The sequence below is a fragment of the Bidens hawaiensis genome, unplaced genomic scaffold, assembly GCF_021521415.1.
Source record: "Bidens hawaiensis isolate Kalapana, Puna unplaced genomic scaffold, B.hawaiensis_p1.1 tig00025606_1, whole genome shotgun sequence".
NCBI lineage: Eukaryota > Viridiplantae > Streptophyta > Magnoliopsida > Asterales > Asteraceae > Bidens > Bidens hawaiensis.
This window is the reverse complement of record NW_027494100.1, coordinates 246809-261273: the sequence shown is the minus strand read 5'-3', so window position 1 is coordinate 261273 and position 14465 is coordinate 246809. Positions and strand designations below refer to the sequence as shown.

General features: G+C 36.1%; 1 non-coding gene and 1 pseudogene across 1 annotated transcript; both read right to left on the bottom strand.

Moving 5' to 3' along the window:
• Window positions 1-210: 210 nt before the first annotated feature.
• Window positions 211-2110, bottom strand: LOC143571889 (pentatricopeptide repeat-containing protein At3g20730-like; annotated as a pseudogene).
• Window positions 2111-2605: 495 nt separating this feature from the next.
• On the bottom strand, window positions 2606-2679 carry TRNAT-AGU (transfer RNA threonine (anticodon AGU)). The gene has a single exon. It is a non-coding gene; the product is annotated as a tRNA-Thr (tRNA).
• Window positions 2680-14465: the final 11786 nt, after the last annotated feature.

Here is a 14465-nt window from a genome sequence, read left to right as displayed (position 1 = left end):
AATCACCGCCTCTAATGATGGCTGCATTAGCCTAGTAACAATGTTATTCAACATCAATCATCCAGACTCAAGAAAAATCCCTTTATGTGTGTGCGTATATATTCCATATATATATATATATTTATAAGTAAAAGTGACGTAAAACTATGCTTTCTTGTAACATAAAGCTTTAGAAAACTTTACCTGAAACACTGACAACTTTCGCTTCGGTTACGAAAGCAAAAGCTTCTTGCTAGTTGATTGAACAAAACTGCATCCAGATTGCTTCTTCTGCAAGTTTCCAACCATCATCAACTTCCTTGTATCCCAAGCACCATCCCACAACCCAGCTGCTGCATAAATGCCAGCCAAAACCACATAGTTGACCGATTTCCTAGGGTCCAAATCAAACAGATGTCTCGCTGCAACTTCCCCTATTGCAACATTTCCATGTACACTACATGCCCCAAGAATTGCACCCCAAACCGAAGCGTTTGGCTTCATATGCATATTATTTACTAAATTACAAGCTTCTTCTAACTCACCTCCACGTGCTAATAAATCAGCCATACACGAATAATGTTTTTCTTGAGGCGTTATATTATATTTATTAACCATACTACTAAAGAATTGTCTTCCCTCACCAGTCAAACCATTGTGGCTACATGAAAATAAAAGTGACAAGAATGTAATACCGTTCGGTTCCAATCCTTCATCCACCATTTGTTTGTAAAGTTCAATTGCCTTATTCCCATATCCATGTTTCCCATATCCAGCAACTAACGAGGTCCATGAGATAATATTTCTCTCACTCATTTTATCAAAGACTTGACGTGCGTCTATGATTTCACCACATTTTGAGTACATGTCAATAAGAGCATTGCTCATGGGTACATCATGCAAAGGCAAGCATCTCAAAGAAAGAGCATGCATTTGTTTTCCTAAACCTAATGATGCTGTGTTGGCACAAATGTTGATCATGGAGCATAATATTAAACTGTCAACATTCACGAGTGCTTGTCGCAACTCAATGAAAAGATTCATGGCTTCCATGGTGTTACAGTTACTACCTTCCTGAGCATATCCTACTATTAATGCAGTGCAGGATATTGTATCTTTGTTAGTCATGCTTTTGTATATTTGATCTGTACTTCTCACACTTCCGCTTTTTGAATACGCGTTAATAAGTGACCCGCTTAAACTGTTTTATGATCCAAACCCTAATTTTAAAACAAACCCGTGTAGCTGCGTGACATTTGTGAGATCATTACTTCGAGCACACGCCATGAGAACGCTTGCCAACGTGAAGTTGTCGGGAGTCATACCTGTAAAAAAATTATTAAAAAACTGAAAAAAAATTAACACTTTTATTTTAAAGAAATAACATACCATCACGAAACATCAACCGGAATATTTGAATTGCATCATCGCATTTGCCTCGACCAGCAAATGCGCCAATCATCGAATTCCAAGAAACCAAGTCTTTAACCGACATCATGTCAAAGAAGTAACAAGCATCCTTGATGTCACCACTCTTAGAATGCAATTCAATCAATGCACATTGCAAAAAAGAATCATAAAGAAACCTCCCCTTGTGAATGCACCCTTGAATCTGCAAACCATAATTTAAAGACATCAACCTTGTACACGCACTCAAAGTACTCGCGTAAGTAAACTGATTAGCCTTCACACCAGCCCGGCGCAAGCCAACGAACACCTCCACAGCTTCCTTATCATAACCATTCCGAGCATAACCCGATAACAACGCGGTCCAAGAAACCACACTTCTCTCAGGCATTACATCAAACACTTCACAGGCGCTTTTCATGTCACCGAATTTAGAATATAATATAACCAATTTGGTATTCACATGTAAATTTGAACGAAACCCGTTTGTATACAGATGTTCGTGCACCATACGGGCTTGACTATAGGCTTGTTTATCAATGCAAAGATCCAAAAGTTTGACATAAGGAGAATGATGGAAGTGAACCGGGTGAGAAAGTGCGACATTGACCGCATGGTCTAGCTTTCCTACGCCTAGAAACGATTGAATGTCGGATATAAATGTTGTTGGACGGAGTATTTCATTGATCCGGTTAACCGATTTACAACAAATCTTGTTCATGGAGGGAGAAATATTATCATTCAAACAGTATATCATTCAAAATCTCGAATAAACAAAAATCTTTTGGTAGGAAGCTCGTTTGTTTAATAAACGAACGAACATAAACAAAAAACACTTTGAAAACATTATCAAGAAAATCCGTCAAGCGTAAGAGCATTCGCAGTAGGTTCCGGATCCTCATACATGTATTAACATGAACTTAACTGGCCAAACTGGTTTTACCGGGTTGCTGGCATTAGGTCGAGCACTTGGTGGGCATGAATGGTATAGCTAGCTAGCTATGTTTTGGCTTAATGGTGATGAAGAGCATAGTTGGAGTGTAGTGTACTGATTGATGCCTGAAGTATGTATATCTGGAGTTGTTGATTTACTATGAACAAATTGGTTTTATAATAATAAAGAAGATAACTTGCTGGAACAACTAATTACGAATGGCGATCAGAAGGTTGACTGGAACAACTAATTATAAATTATGTTGTATTGAAGGAAAAGGTAAATTTCTCTCGTTGAGAGTCGAACTCAAGACCTCCCGCTTACTAAACGGGTGCTCTAACCAACCGAGCTACGAGAGCTGCATGCTGGAGTTTTAATAGATGTTAAGATGTAGATTACTATGGCACGTGAAGAAGATTTGGAATTTCTCTCTTTATTTTTGAATGCATGCTTTCTTTCTTTTTTTTTTTTCTTCTTTCTGAGTTTAATAAGTTGTTATTCTATAGTTTGACATATGTCCAAATCTCAATTCACATAAATGACTTTAAATTTGTATTAAATTCCATTCCAGAGTTATTTGATTTTTGTGTTCAGCTTTTGACATTTTGTGCTCATGTTCCTATTTCAGTGTGGTGCATAGTGATTTCATTACTATAAATATATTTGTTTCAAATAATGCTACTTTTAATAAATTTGGGGGCTAACTTGAGTCAAAAATTGATTTGGTGATTGTAGATTTATATGATCGATAGATTGTTGTTGTTGTTGTTGTTGTTCCATGAGGATAATCAGTTTGAAATTGGCAAGCCTCTTTGCTGATTATTGAAAACAACTTATCTCAAACAAAGCAAATCATCATCAACTTATTTCGGCTTTTAGAACACGCAATAAGCCTATAAGATACTTGTAATATTAGGTTTATAGCATCTTCTTTCTTACCACATAGAATAAATCAAATACATGCTTTGATCCGTAAAACAGAATAAATCGATTCAATGGTGGTGGCTAACTTGGTCCGTAAATTTGTTCAGGCTTTGATGTTAAATCAAAAACAGGAGATTGAAGAGGCTAGAAAGTCTTTGATAGAAGCTAATTATAGGAATGATGATTTAATGAAAAAGTTTGAGATGTGACGAAACGAGCATACCGGCTTCAAGAATCTAATAATCTAATCAAAGGTTTGATTTTGTAATGTGCGTTTGAATTTGAAGCCTACACTTTCATGAAAAAGAATGTGCGTTTGAATTTTGGCCATTGATACACTTGATTGTTGGTAGTGAGAAAATATTTTTATTTTTATAGGCTTGGAGAAATGCTTTCGAATATCGAACGTGAAAATCAAGTACTTCTCTAGCAAGCATTGATCATGTCACCCTAAGTTTAACCAGGTGCTTAATATCGAGCTTGAGTCGATCATGACCGTCTACAAGTTCTTAGATGAGTCACAGGACCCTGAGTTTATGGTGATTGTGGGTTAGAAAACTCGTCACACCAAGCTTTCTAATAATATATTTTTTTTTAAAATAATTTTGAATAACAAGACAAATAAAGACCGAAAGTTTGTGCTTTTGTTTTGTATTGCAGGATTTATTGGTACAATAAAGTTTGCCATCATAAATACAATGACTTCTTCTTCACTGCAGCAACAACAGCTTGAGTAATCGCAGCTTGAATAGCAGGATCGAGTTGTTGCTCTTCTTCTCTCACAGTCCTGCTTCGTTCTTCACTATGCTCATTAACGGGTTCCTCAGAGGGTACTTGGTTAAAACGTGGCCTACCACGGCGTCCCTTGCGTCCCCATTGCTTAGTAGTCTTAGCACCAGCCATTTGAATTCTAAAGGAAAAACACAAACATCGTCACGTGAGGAACTATTTAGTACAAGGATAGTAAAGCTGCAGGTAATAATAGTGGCCAGCTGGGATTAGCTTCTCACGCTACTTTCTGTGTCCTATACATTCCCTTTCGTGAGTCTTTTTGTGCTTGGTTCTACTTAAAGCAATTAGAACATCAAACATTCACATATAAACAAGCAATTCTATCACTAACAATTTATATAACTTTCCTTACTTATCCCTACGTTATACGTAAGGGATTCACGTCTTAAGCTTGCTTGAGTGACACATGGCATTCTCTGACCGGCATCTTCTTTCTTTCTTCTTTTCGTCCCATTCTCTGTTCGAGTCTAAGCATGTAGGATGCTTATTCTCTCGAACTTATGCTCTGATACCAACCTGTAAGGCCCCCAACCCGGGAACCCTACTTTCTCGCTGGTTGGATTTATTTATTCACATAATTCCTAAAATCAGAGTTAATTAAAACATTTCACGGAATTAAAAGTCATTCATTCATACATATCATAAACATCTTGTCTTAAAATAACATTACATAAGTCTGAAACATAAAACGTAAACGACACGGGTGTCTTCTTCATAGCGATGCCAGTCTTCCTCTTATTGCCACGTGTTCTCATCAAGCAACTTGCCTCTTTCTACTTGCCTGCGTGCATACTAAAAGTCAGCTACGCTGAGTGAGTTCTAGTTAATTAACATACATTACATTCACTTACTTACCAATACGCGTCCGAAGATACGTATTAATACTTACCTGTTCCTTTATTAATCAATCATACATACATACATTCATATATTCATACTTCTTACTGACAACATACCTCAGATACTATAAAGATCCGGTCCTCACTTACCTTGGATATTATAAGGGTCCAGTGCCCTACATACCTCAGTTATTATTAGGGCCCGGTGCCCTCTAACATATCATACCATTCTAACTCCATTACATTTCCTTTCTAATTCCTTTAATCATAACTAATATAACAATACGTGCATACTAGTTAATCAATCCATAACATTCACATTCATACACAAACATATATCTAATATACACTTACCATTTAAGTTAAGTGTATAATCTAAACACATTGTAGTATGCACACAGCTCCGAAAACATAACACATAAAAGGGGGCTAGAACTCACTTGAATCCTGTTACGTTCACCGTTAATTATAGTTCCCTTCCTGAGCTGTGCCCGGCTAACTGTTTAATAATGTACACGTATTAATTCTCTATAAGCAATTGTCATCCATTTTTAAAGTTAGCGGGATTAGCTTTTAAGTTAACCGAACCGACATGTAATCCCCCTTAACCGTTCATATTAATTTAATATATTTTAAATCCTTATTTATTATCATCATTTACATATATATATATTATTCTTGTTTCGTTATAGTTTATATTCATCTCGTGTTAATAAGTTAATGTCTTTAAGCAAGTTCGAGTTCGTTAGACGAGTCGGGTCTCATCTGGTTTCTTATTCCTTCCTTATCATACTTTTATTATAATTATAGCAAGTATTATTATTTATTATGATTATTATTATTATTATTATTATTATTATTATATAACCATCACCAACACCCCCACCCTTCCACTTTAACCCTAGCCCCATCTTCTTCTTTCCTCTCACACCTAAGGCCGCCACCACCATCCCTCGGTCTCCTTTCCTTTTTCCGGCGACACCACAACGACCACCCCAGCCGCCGGCCACCAGCTTCGCATAGGGACTTTCGCTTAAACTTTTTCACCTGAACTTTTTCGCTTGACCTTTTTCGCCTGAACTTTTTCGCATCCGGATTTCGCGCGAAATTTTATCAGTCCACACACAGCGTTTTAACAGGTTCGGATCGGGTCCAAGCAGGCCGTATTCTAGGGTTTCGTGCATGCTATCTGCCTATCGGGATTGCACCTGGCCTGAACTCAGATCTGGTTTCGAGCTGGGTTTTGGTCCAAGCCGTTATAGGAGGTCCGGGTTCCGTCGAAACCCGTCTACACCGAGCCTCCGTGACGGCTGCGGCTCTCCTCAGAACCTTGCAACTTTGTGTTATTATTTGTATTACTCGCTTAGTATCATATAATTGTTACTTGCATTGGGTTGTAAGAAGCTTGTTTATCACAGTTTGTTTGTGTTGATTCATATATGTAGGTTCGACTTGGTTATATAACGACTTGGTTATATAAGCTAATAATTTTAACGAGTAATCGAACGAAATGAACATAATACTTATCTTGTTGGTGTTATTTGAAATGATACTAATGATTGGGATGGTGATGGTGAAATGATAAGGAAAAGGATAAATTAGGATTTTAGGGGTTTAAATAGGCAAAGTCCAAAGGCTTTTAGGTCCATAAACATGCTTAAATCTAATAACCTTCTGTTATGTTATCCATCCTCTACATAGTATTTAATTAATCTAAATTAACATTTCTCGACACTATAAATTAAAACAAACCGACTTATTTTATTTATCATTTATTTAATAAAACGTGGACGTTACATATTAAGCGTCGTTAAATTATTCATTCATATTTTGTATGCTAACGTGTTATTTATTATCGTTTTAATGATAATAGGAGCAACAAAATAAAGTTATAGCTTATGATGCCAAATAGTTTCCACTTTTCGGTAATATGACTCTTGCACTCAAATATTAGACGTGCACAAAAAAACCGGTTCCGGAACCTAACTGGTGGAACCGAACCGGAACCGGTTCCAGTTCCAACCCGGTTGGTACAATACCCGGTTTGGGTATTTTTGTACCCGAAAATCGTACCCGGTTCTCCTATTTGTATGTCAGTATCAGTTCCAACCCGGTTCCTACCCGGTTCTTAATTGGAACCGGTTCGGTTCGTACCTGGAAAAACCGGTTCCGACGGGTTTTTTTTGAAGGGTCAAACAAAAGTCAAACTAGCCGTTGGAACCGGTTCCAACGGTAATATTGCCGTTGGAACCGGTTTTTTAGACACCAATTAGCCGTTGGAACCGGTTCCAACGGTAATATAGCCGTTGGAACCGGTTTTTGAGACAATAGATCCGTTGGAACCGGTTCCAACGGTAATATAGCCGTTGGAACCGGTTTTTGATGCCCAAACCTATATATAACTTGTTTCCGCCACTTGTTTTACCACCAAACTCAAAAACAAACTAAAATACTACTCCTTTAGCAAACTCGTTCCTTTACCCGACCATCCAACTAAATATTATTATGGCACCCATCAAAAAAACTAACAAGAAGGCTAAGAAGAGTGCTTTTGTTGCCCCCGTTCCTGTTACGGATGACCCAAGGGTTGTTACGGTAGTCAACCATAACCGCAACCAAGACATATGGAAGAATTGGGATTTGATTGTGGATGACGAAGGTTATCAAAAGGCTCGTTGCAAACTATGTGGTTCAATATTAAAGCACGATTCCAACTCTACTTTGAGAAAGCACATCGAGAAGCCATATTGCAAGGCGTTGAAAGGGATTGGCACGACCGATCAAATTGACTTGGGTAAAGATGGTACACTATTTCGTTACAACACGACTCAAGTTCAAGATAGAATGGCAAAGTTCGTTATTCAACGAGGTTTGCCGTTTAACCACTTTGATGACTCGGAGTTGACGTCGTTGATTCACGAAACTCTACAACCGAGATACACACATGTAAGTCGTACTACCTTAAGACGTCATTGTATCAGGTTGTGGGAGTGTGCTAAAAAAGAGTTAATCGAGTCTTTTCATTCTTTAGAAGCCATGGTTAGTTTAACTACCGATGTTTGGTCGGCACCACACGGGTTGCCCGAATCATACATATGTGTCACCGCTCATTGGGTTGATCCGGTGACATGGCAATTGATGAAACGCACCATCGCTTTTGAAAACTTCCCGTTCCCACATACCGCCGAAAAATTGTTTGAATTACTTGATGAAGTTATAACGACTTACAACTTGAGAAATAAAATATTTTCGATTTCGTTTGACAACGCTTCAAACAATACTAAGGCGGCTGAAAAATTTATCATTAAATATTCACCACCTTGTTTCGGGGATTTTTTTCATGTCCGATGTGTTGCACATATCATCAACTTGGTTGTTCAAATAGGTCTTGACAATGAAAACATTTGTGATGATTTAAAATACTTTAGACTTATGTTACAAGATGTCTTCAAAAGTGGTAAAAGAAGACATGTTGAATATAAGAACTATTGCAAGTCGGTTGAAAGAAAGTATTTGAGGCCGAATTGGGACGTTCCAACCCGTTGGAACTCAACTTGTCATATGTTAAAGTGTGCTTTTGCCCAACGCCAAACTTTACAAGCTTTTCATAACAATCTTGTTGAAGAACGCGAGGCCGATATGTTTCCGGAAAGTGTTTGGGTCCAAGTCGGTTATTTGTTGGAGTATCTTGACGTGTTCAAAAAGTCAACAACAAAATTATCGGGAGTCTATTACCCTACTAGTTGTTGGGTTTTGCAAGAATTGTACTATATGTCTTGTGTTTTTAAAAGCTTTGCGGAGAAGAACAAACTCTTCGAAAATATTGTTGCGGTGATGAAAGAAAAGTTCATAAAATATTTTGAAAACATACCGCCGGTCTTTACTTGTGCCGCCGCATTAAACCCCTATTGGAATGTTAATGGGGTTGAAACAACGATTGAGGAAATATTCGACAAATTAGGTATGCACGAGATTGACCCGAAGTTGTCGACGGAAGCGAAGGACAAGTTCAACAAAAACCTTCAAGACCTTTATGACCATTATTTTCAAATGTATGGTCCAAGCACGAGATCGTCTTTTGTGAAAAAAACAACAACTAGTAGGCTGTGCAATGACCCACTTATAAACTTGATGAATGGGATTCGTGAATCGGCATCTAAGAGGCAAAGAGGAAACACACCAAGTAGCGAACTTGGTCGATATAGTGGAGCAAACTATGTTGAGGGCGCAACGGTCGACGAAATTCGCAATATTGATTTGTTGGCTTGGTGGAAAGGTAAACAAAACGAATTTCCCATTCTATCCGCCATGGCTCGTGATTTGCTTGCCGTACAAGCCTCAACGGTTGCTTCCGAATCGGTTTTTTCTCTTAGTGGGAGGGTGTTATCTATGCGAAGAACAAAACTAACTCCCGAGTCTCTAGAGGTTTGCATTTGCCTAAAGGACCATTTGGATGCGGTGGATCGTGTACAACACAAGGCGAACTTTGAAGACGAAATACCAATAGAGCGTCATATTCATGATGAGGAGGCGGAGGACGGGGTTTCTTCCGATAACGAAGACGAGGGTGAAGACGAGAATGAAGACGAAGAAGAGTTGTAATTATTTGTTTTGGTAAAATTATTTGTAACTTGTTCAACTAATATTTAGTTTTGATTTGTTTTATTATAATTACTTTTGTTACTCATGATTAATTTTTGTTACTTTTTTAATAACGACGAACATTTTATTTATTTAAAAAATAACTATTACAAACATTATTAAAACATAAACGATACTAAACATAACAACTAAAACATAAAAAACAAAGTCCGTCGTTTTAATCCGGGAATACTTATTTTTGGGTTGTAGAGCCGGACGACTCTCCCACTTCCGTTTTTTTAGCTTCCAACCTTCTTTTCTCTCGACAATACTTATTCGTATGTTTTCGTAATGTCGAGTTGGACCCTGCTTTAAGAAACTTCGAGCAATATTTGCAACGTGCCAACTCATGTGAGTCGGTCATGAGACACAAATCGTAATGAACCCAAACATCGGGGCATCTTGTTGTTTCGATCACCATAACAACGTCATCATTAGTTGCCATTTGTTGTCGGTTTAAGGTTAATTGTGATTTGGAGTGTGTTTTATAGTTTTGGAATTGGTTTAACAAGTACACAAACAAACCTTGCTATTTATAGTAAGAAAATAACCTATTTGTAGTTAAAAAACCGGTTCCAACGGTCAAAAATGGCTATATAGCCGTTGGAACCGGTTCCTAACGGCTACAATATTTAAATTTCAAAAAAAACCGGTGGAACCGGTTTTTACGTAAAAACCGGTTCCGGTTCATACCCTACCCGGTTCTTAAAAGTTAGCATATCTGGGCATCGGTTCGGGTCGGGAACCGAACCGGTTCTTGATTGGAACCGGTTCCATTTTACAACCCGGTGTGAAAAAACCGGTTTCGAACCGGTTCGGGTTTTCCAGTTGAACCCGATTTGTGCATGTCTATCAAATATAATACAATGATTAACTATCTATTTGTATATTCAGAATAGTAGTATAATTTATTAACACATGTTTTAAAATTACTGTTTAGAGGTCGTGTGTCACACGTGTATATAGGCTAGTTCAGTCTAATTACAAATCATCATTTTTGTTTGACTCTAAACACCGTGAGTTACGTAATATTTTCTTTAATCATACACATGGCCGGCTCTAGGGTGGTGCAAGCCGGAAACCCGGCTGGGGCACGGCTTTTTCGGGGGCACGTTGGAACCACCGGATAGTTGGCATCGTTATGGCAGTTTGACCTTTCAATCTATTGTTGACAAAGTAGTAGAACTAGGAGGGAAAAAAATGAAAAAGACAAGTCGGAAAATTTTCCGGTGACCGAAGAGTAATGTTTTAAAAACCGGTACGTACCGGCCGGTTGAACCGATTATACTGTGAAAAGGATAAGGTATGTTGTGAAGATGAAGTAATAATGGAAATGATTCTTTCACCAATAAAGTTATAAGCTATAAGCTACTACTATTTACGTATTAACATAATATTTTAATGCAAAAAGGAAATGAGTAGGATTGTAATAAATTTTAGAATAAAAATTCTATTTGATTTTTATAAAGTATTTTTACCCTTTTAACATAATAGAAAATTAAGAAATTTTTTATACTATTCATGTTTGATTTTACTTTAACCATTAAACAAAATATATAATTGAAGTATTAGTTAACAATATTTTTCTCATCAAAAGATTTCTCGGTTTTATTAACACACATACATATTGTTATCATTTCTTAATAGATTTGGAGTTTTAGTAACATGTAAACAACTTGGCCAACCCTAGGGTAGTGCGAGCCAGACGTTTAGCAAAGGCCCGCAATTTTCAAGGGTTAAATCTTCCTATTCTAATAAAGTAAAATAAATATGGATACGTGTCACTTTGTGGTTAAACCTTATAATTTTTTCCCTCCAAACTAATAACTATGTCATATATTAATAACTAGTTTTAGAGCCCGTGTCACACACGGGATAATTCAAATTATAAAATTATAAGTAAAAAAATAATTACATAGCGTATATGAAAAAAATGTATTACATCTATGATTGTATATATATAATGTGTACATAAATTGATTTTATTTATATATATCACAAAATGATTTTTTTAAATGAACTTAATAAAAAAATGTCCGTGCAAAAACGTACCCGAGAATGCTTCTTTCTATTGAAAAATTCATTATCGGTGCCATATATGTATAATTGAAAGACTTTTGGTTATGAATCAATTTCGGAAATAAAGCTTATCATAGGATTGTAGTTGATGTGCGTTGGATATGTCTAAAAGAATAACCCTCAAAACTAAGCTTTAAATATAAAACGAAAATCCTAAAACCACACACAACCGGCAAGTGTGCCGATCGCAAGTAGTATAGACCTAGGAAATCTGACTATCGAACATGTGGACACGTAAGAACGCTAATGATTACTAACCCTAGACAAGACCTACCTTAGAATAATATTTAATTGATTTTTGATTTTTTATTACTTAACTGGACTAACTAGACTGATTGACAAAAGTTACCAAAAATAGAAAACTTAACGACAAACTAACTGTGTTGACTTTGGATGGAGAAAAACGTCTACCTAGGTTTGAATCAAACTGTAGGCCTAACAAGCTAATGGATTGAATGATATCTAGACACCGGTCCCTAAAGATGACACGACTAAGGATCGCTCAGGCTCACTGGATCACCTCTCGGTCTCACTCAATAAACCCTAACTGCTCTTAATCGGCTAAAACGACCAAACCGGGAAACAATTGTTAACGTGTTCTAATGCTGACTCACCTCTCGGTCTCACCAACACTTGACCTTAATGATAATGAATATTACACAACCAAGGATAGAGGAACAATTTAATTTAAACCAAAATAGATCAACTAGTCGCTCAAAACACCTAAACCTGACAAGAAACGAACTCGCTCTCGCGCAACTCTTATTCTAGCATGCAAAGGCAATGAGACAACCCTAACTTCTTATCACCTCTCGGTCTCTAAGAAGGTGTTTAACCGATGTACTTTAACCTCAAATTCATGCAACAAAACCCTACGGTTGTTCCTACCGCAAACAAACCCTAAACACAAAGTCTAGAATCAAACAAGCACCGATCAATCAATACAAAACTAACCAACCAACGCAAGGAGTTTATGCAATGAATTACCAAAATTTCCAGCCCTTAAACACAACCTATTTCATGTCTAAATTAAACTTTACAATAACAATTAAGGTCTATTAATCAAACAATCCATAAAACTCATCAAATACTAGCAATTATCATCCTATTCCTAGGTAGAACCGACAAGATTAGCCTAGCATATTGTTTGGACAGCAGCTATTCATCAATAAAAACATTAAATACTTCATACCAATCATCATAATAATCGTTCAACAATCAATTCTACTCATAAACAATTCAATCTTTCAATCAATTGCAAAACTAGTGATTAATTGAACAAGAAAATCAAAGTGTATGAACAATGAAATAGATGAAAGGATATGGATGATTCCGGGCTGCCCTTGGCTGTAAAAACTGATGATGAATGATCCCGAGGCTTGTCCTTGACTCATTCTTCCTTCCCTAGCCGCTACAAGCTCAAGACCTAGCCACCACAAAACCTTTTCTTCTTTCTTCCCTTGCTGCCTTCTGCGATCGGAACCAGGCTGCCCACCTTAGGGTTTATTTTTTTATATATTATAATATAATGTAGCTTGGGCTTGTATAACATGTAATCGGGCCGGGCTTTGAGCTACGTCTTCAAATCATATGCGTAAAAGACCCGTAAGCTCCTCGAAAAGTCCGGTTTCTTTCTTTCTTTCACCCATAACCTACAAGATAGTTAAAACTATGTAAAACCTATATAAAACAAGTTAAAATACATAAAATATAATATAATAACGTAGATAAAAGGTGCGGAAAATGCGTGTGTTTTACAACACATCAGTAGTTCTAACCACTCAGTCTAAATACAAAAGGAGCGTTACCTTTATTGATATATTTATCAATTTACCACTCATCAAAGGAAAATAGAACATTAAATTGTAACAATTGATGTACTTCAAGAGCCATGTTTTTTTGAGCTATACCATGAAAAAGATTTTGATAAGTTTCAGAGGGCTTTTCGATTTTGTCATAATGACAACATAAAAAATAACATGTTAACCAATTCAATTTTGTGAATATTCATTTGAGCATAGTTTTGCATGGCATGCTTCCCATACAACGTTCTGATCACCATTGAAAGAAAAATTAATGCTGACATAAATATTTCAAATTTGATAAAAGTTAGAAGCATTGATAGGCATGGGGGGTGGCACGTCGAACATGTTCGCAACATTTTTTATATTTTAATAGTTGAGGGAAAAATAGTCCGTTTGCCAAATCTCAAAATGCCTTAAAAATAAATTTGAAACCCGAATCATGTTTAAAATTCTAACTTTAATACTTTTGACATTTTAAAGTCAACACTTTGAACCCATAACAAATTTGATGATAAATCTATTTTGCATTCTCAAACTTTTAAAAATATTCAAAATTTTCATTTTTGTACAAATTTTGACCTAAATGCAGTTAACTTGTACCAAACAATCTATTTATCAACTTTTGACCCATAAAATCAAATTTAAGTTCCACAAAAAATCCGAAACAATTTTCATTTGAGAAACATGATTTGTTGTTGATTTTTGAAATTCACCAAGTATTTTGAAATATATAGTAAAATAATATGTTAATATTTATATTTATAAAAATATATAGATATTATATAAATATAGTGTAAAAGAAAAGTGAATCATTATTGATTTATTACATATATTGGGATATATTAGTTTTGGAGGGAAAAAAATTGTGAGAATTAATCAAAACATGACAAGTGTCCACATTTATTTTACTTTATTAGAATATGTAGATGTAGATTATTCACTTTTCTTTTACACTCCATTTATATTGTATCTATAACATGGTTAAATTATTCACTTTTCTTTAAATTTTATTTTATTATATATACTATACATTTTTATAAAAATAAATATTCCTATAAATTATAA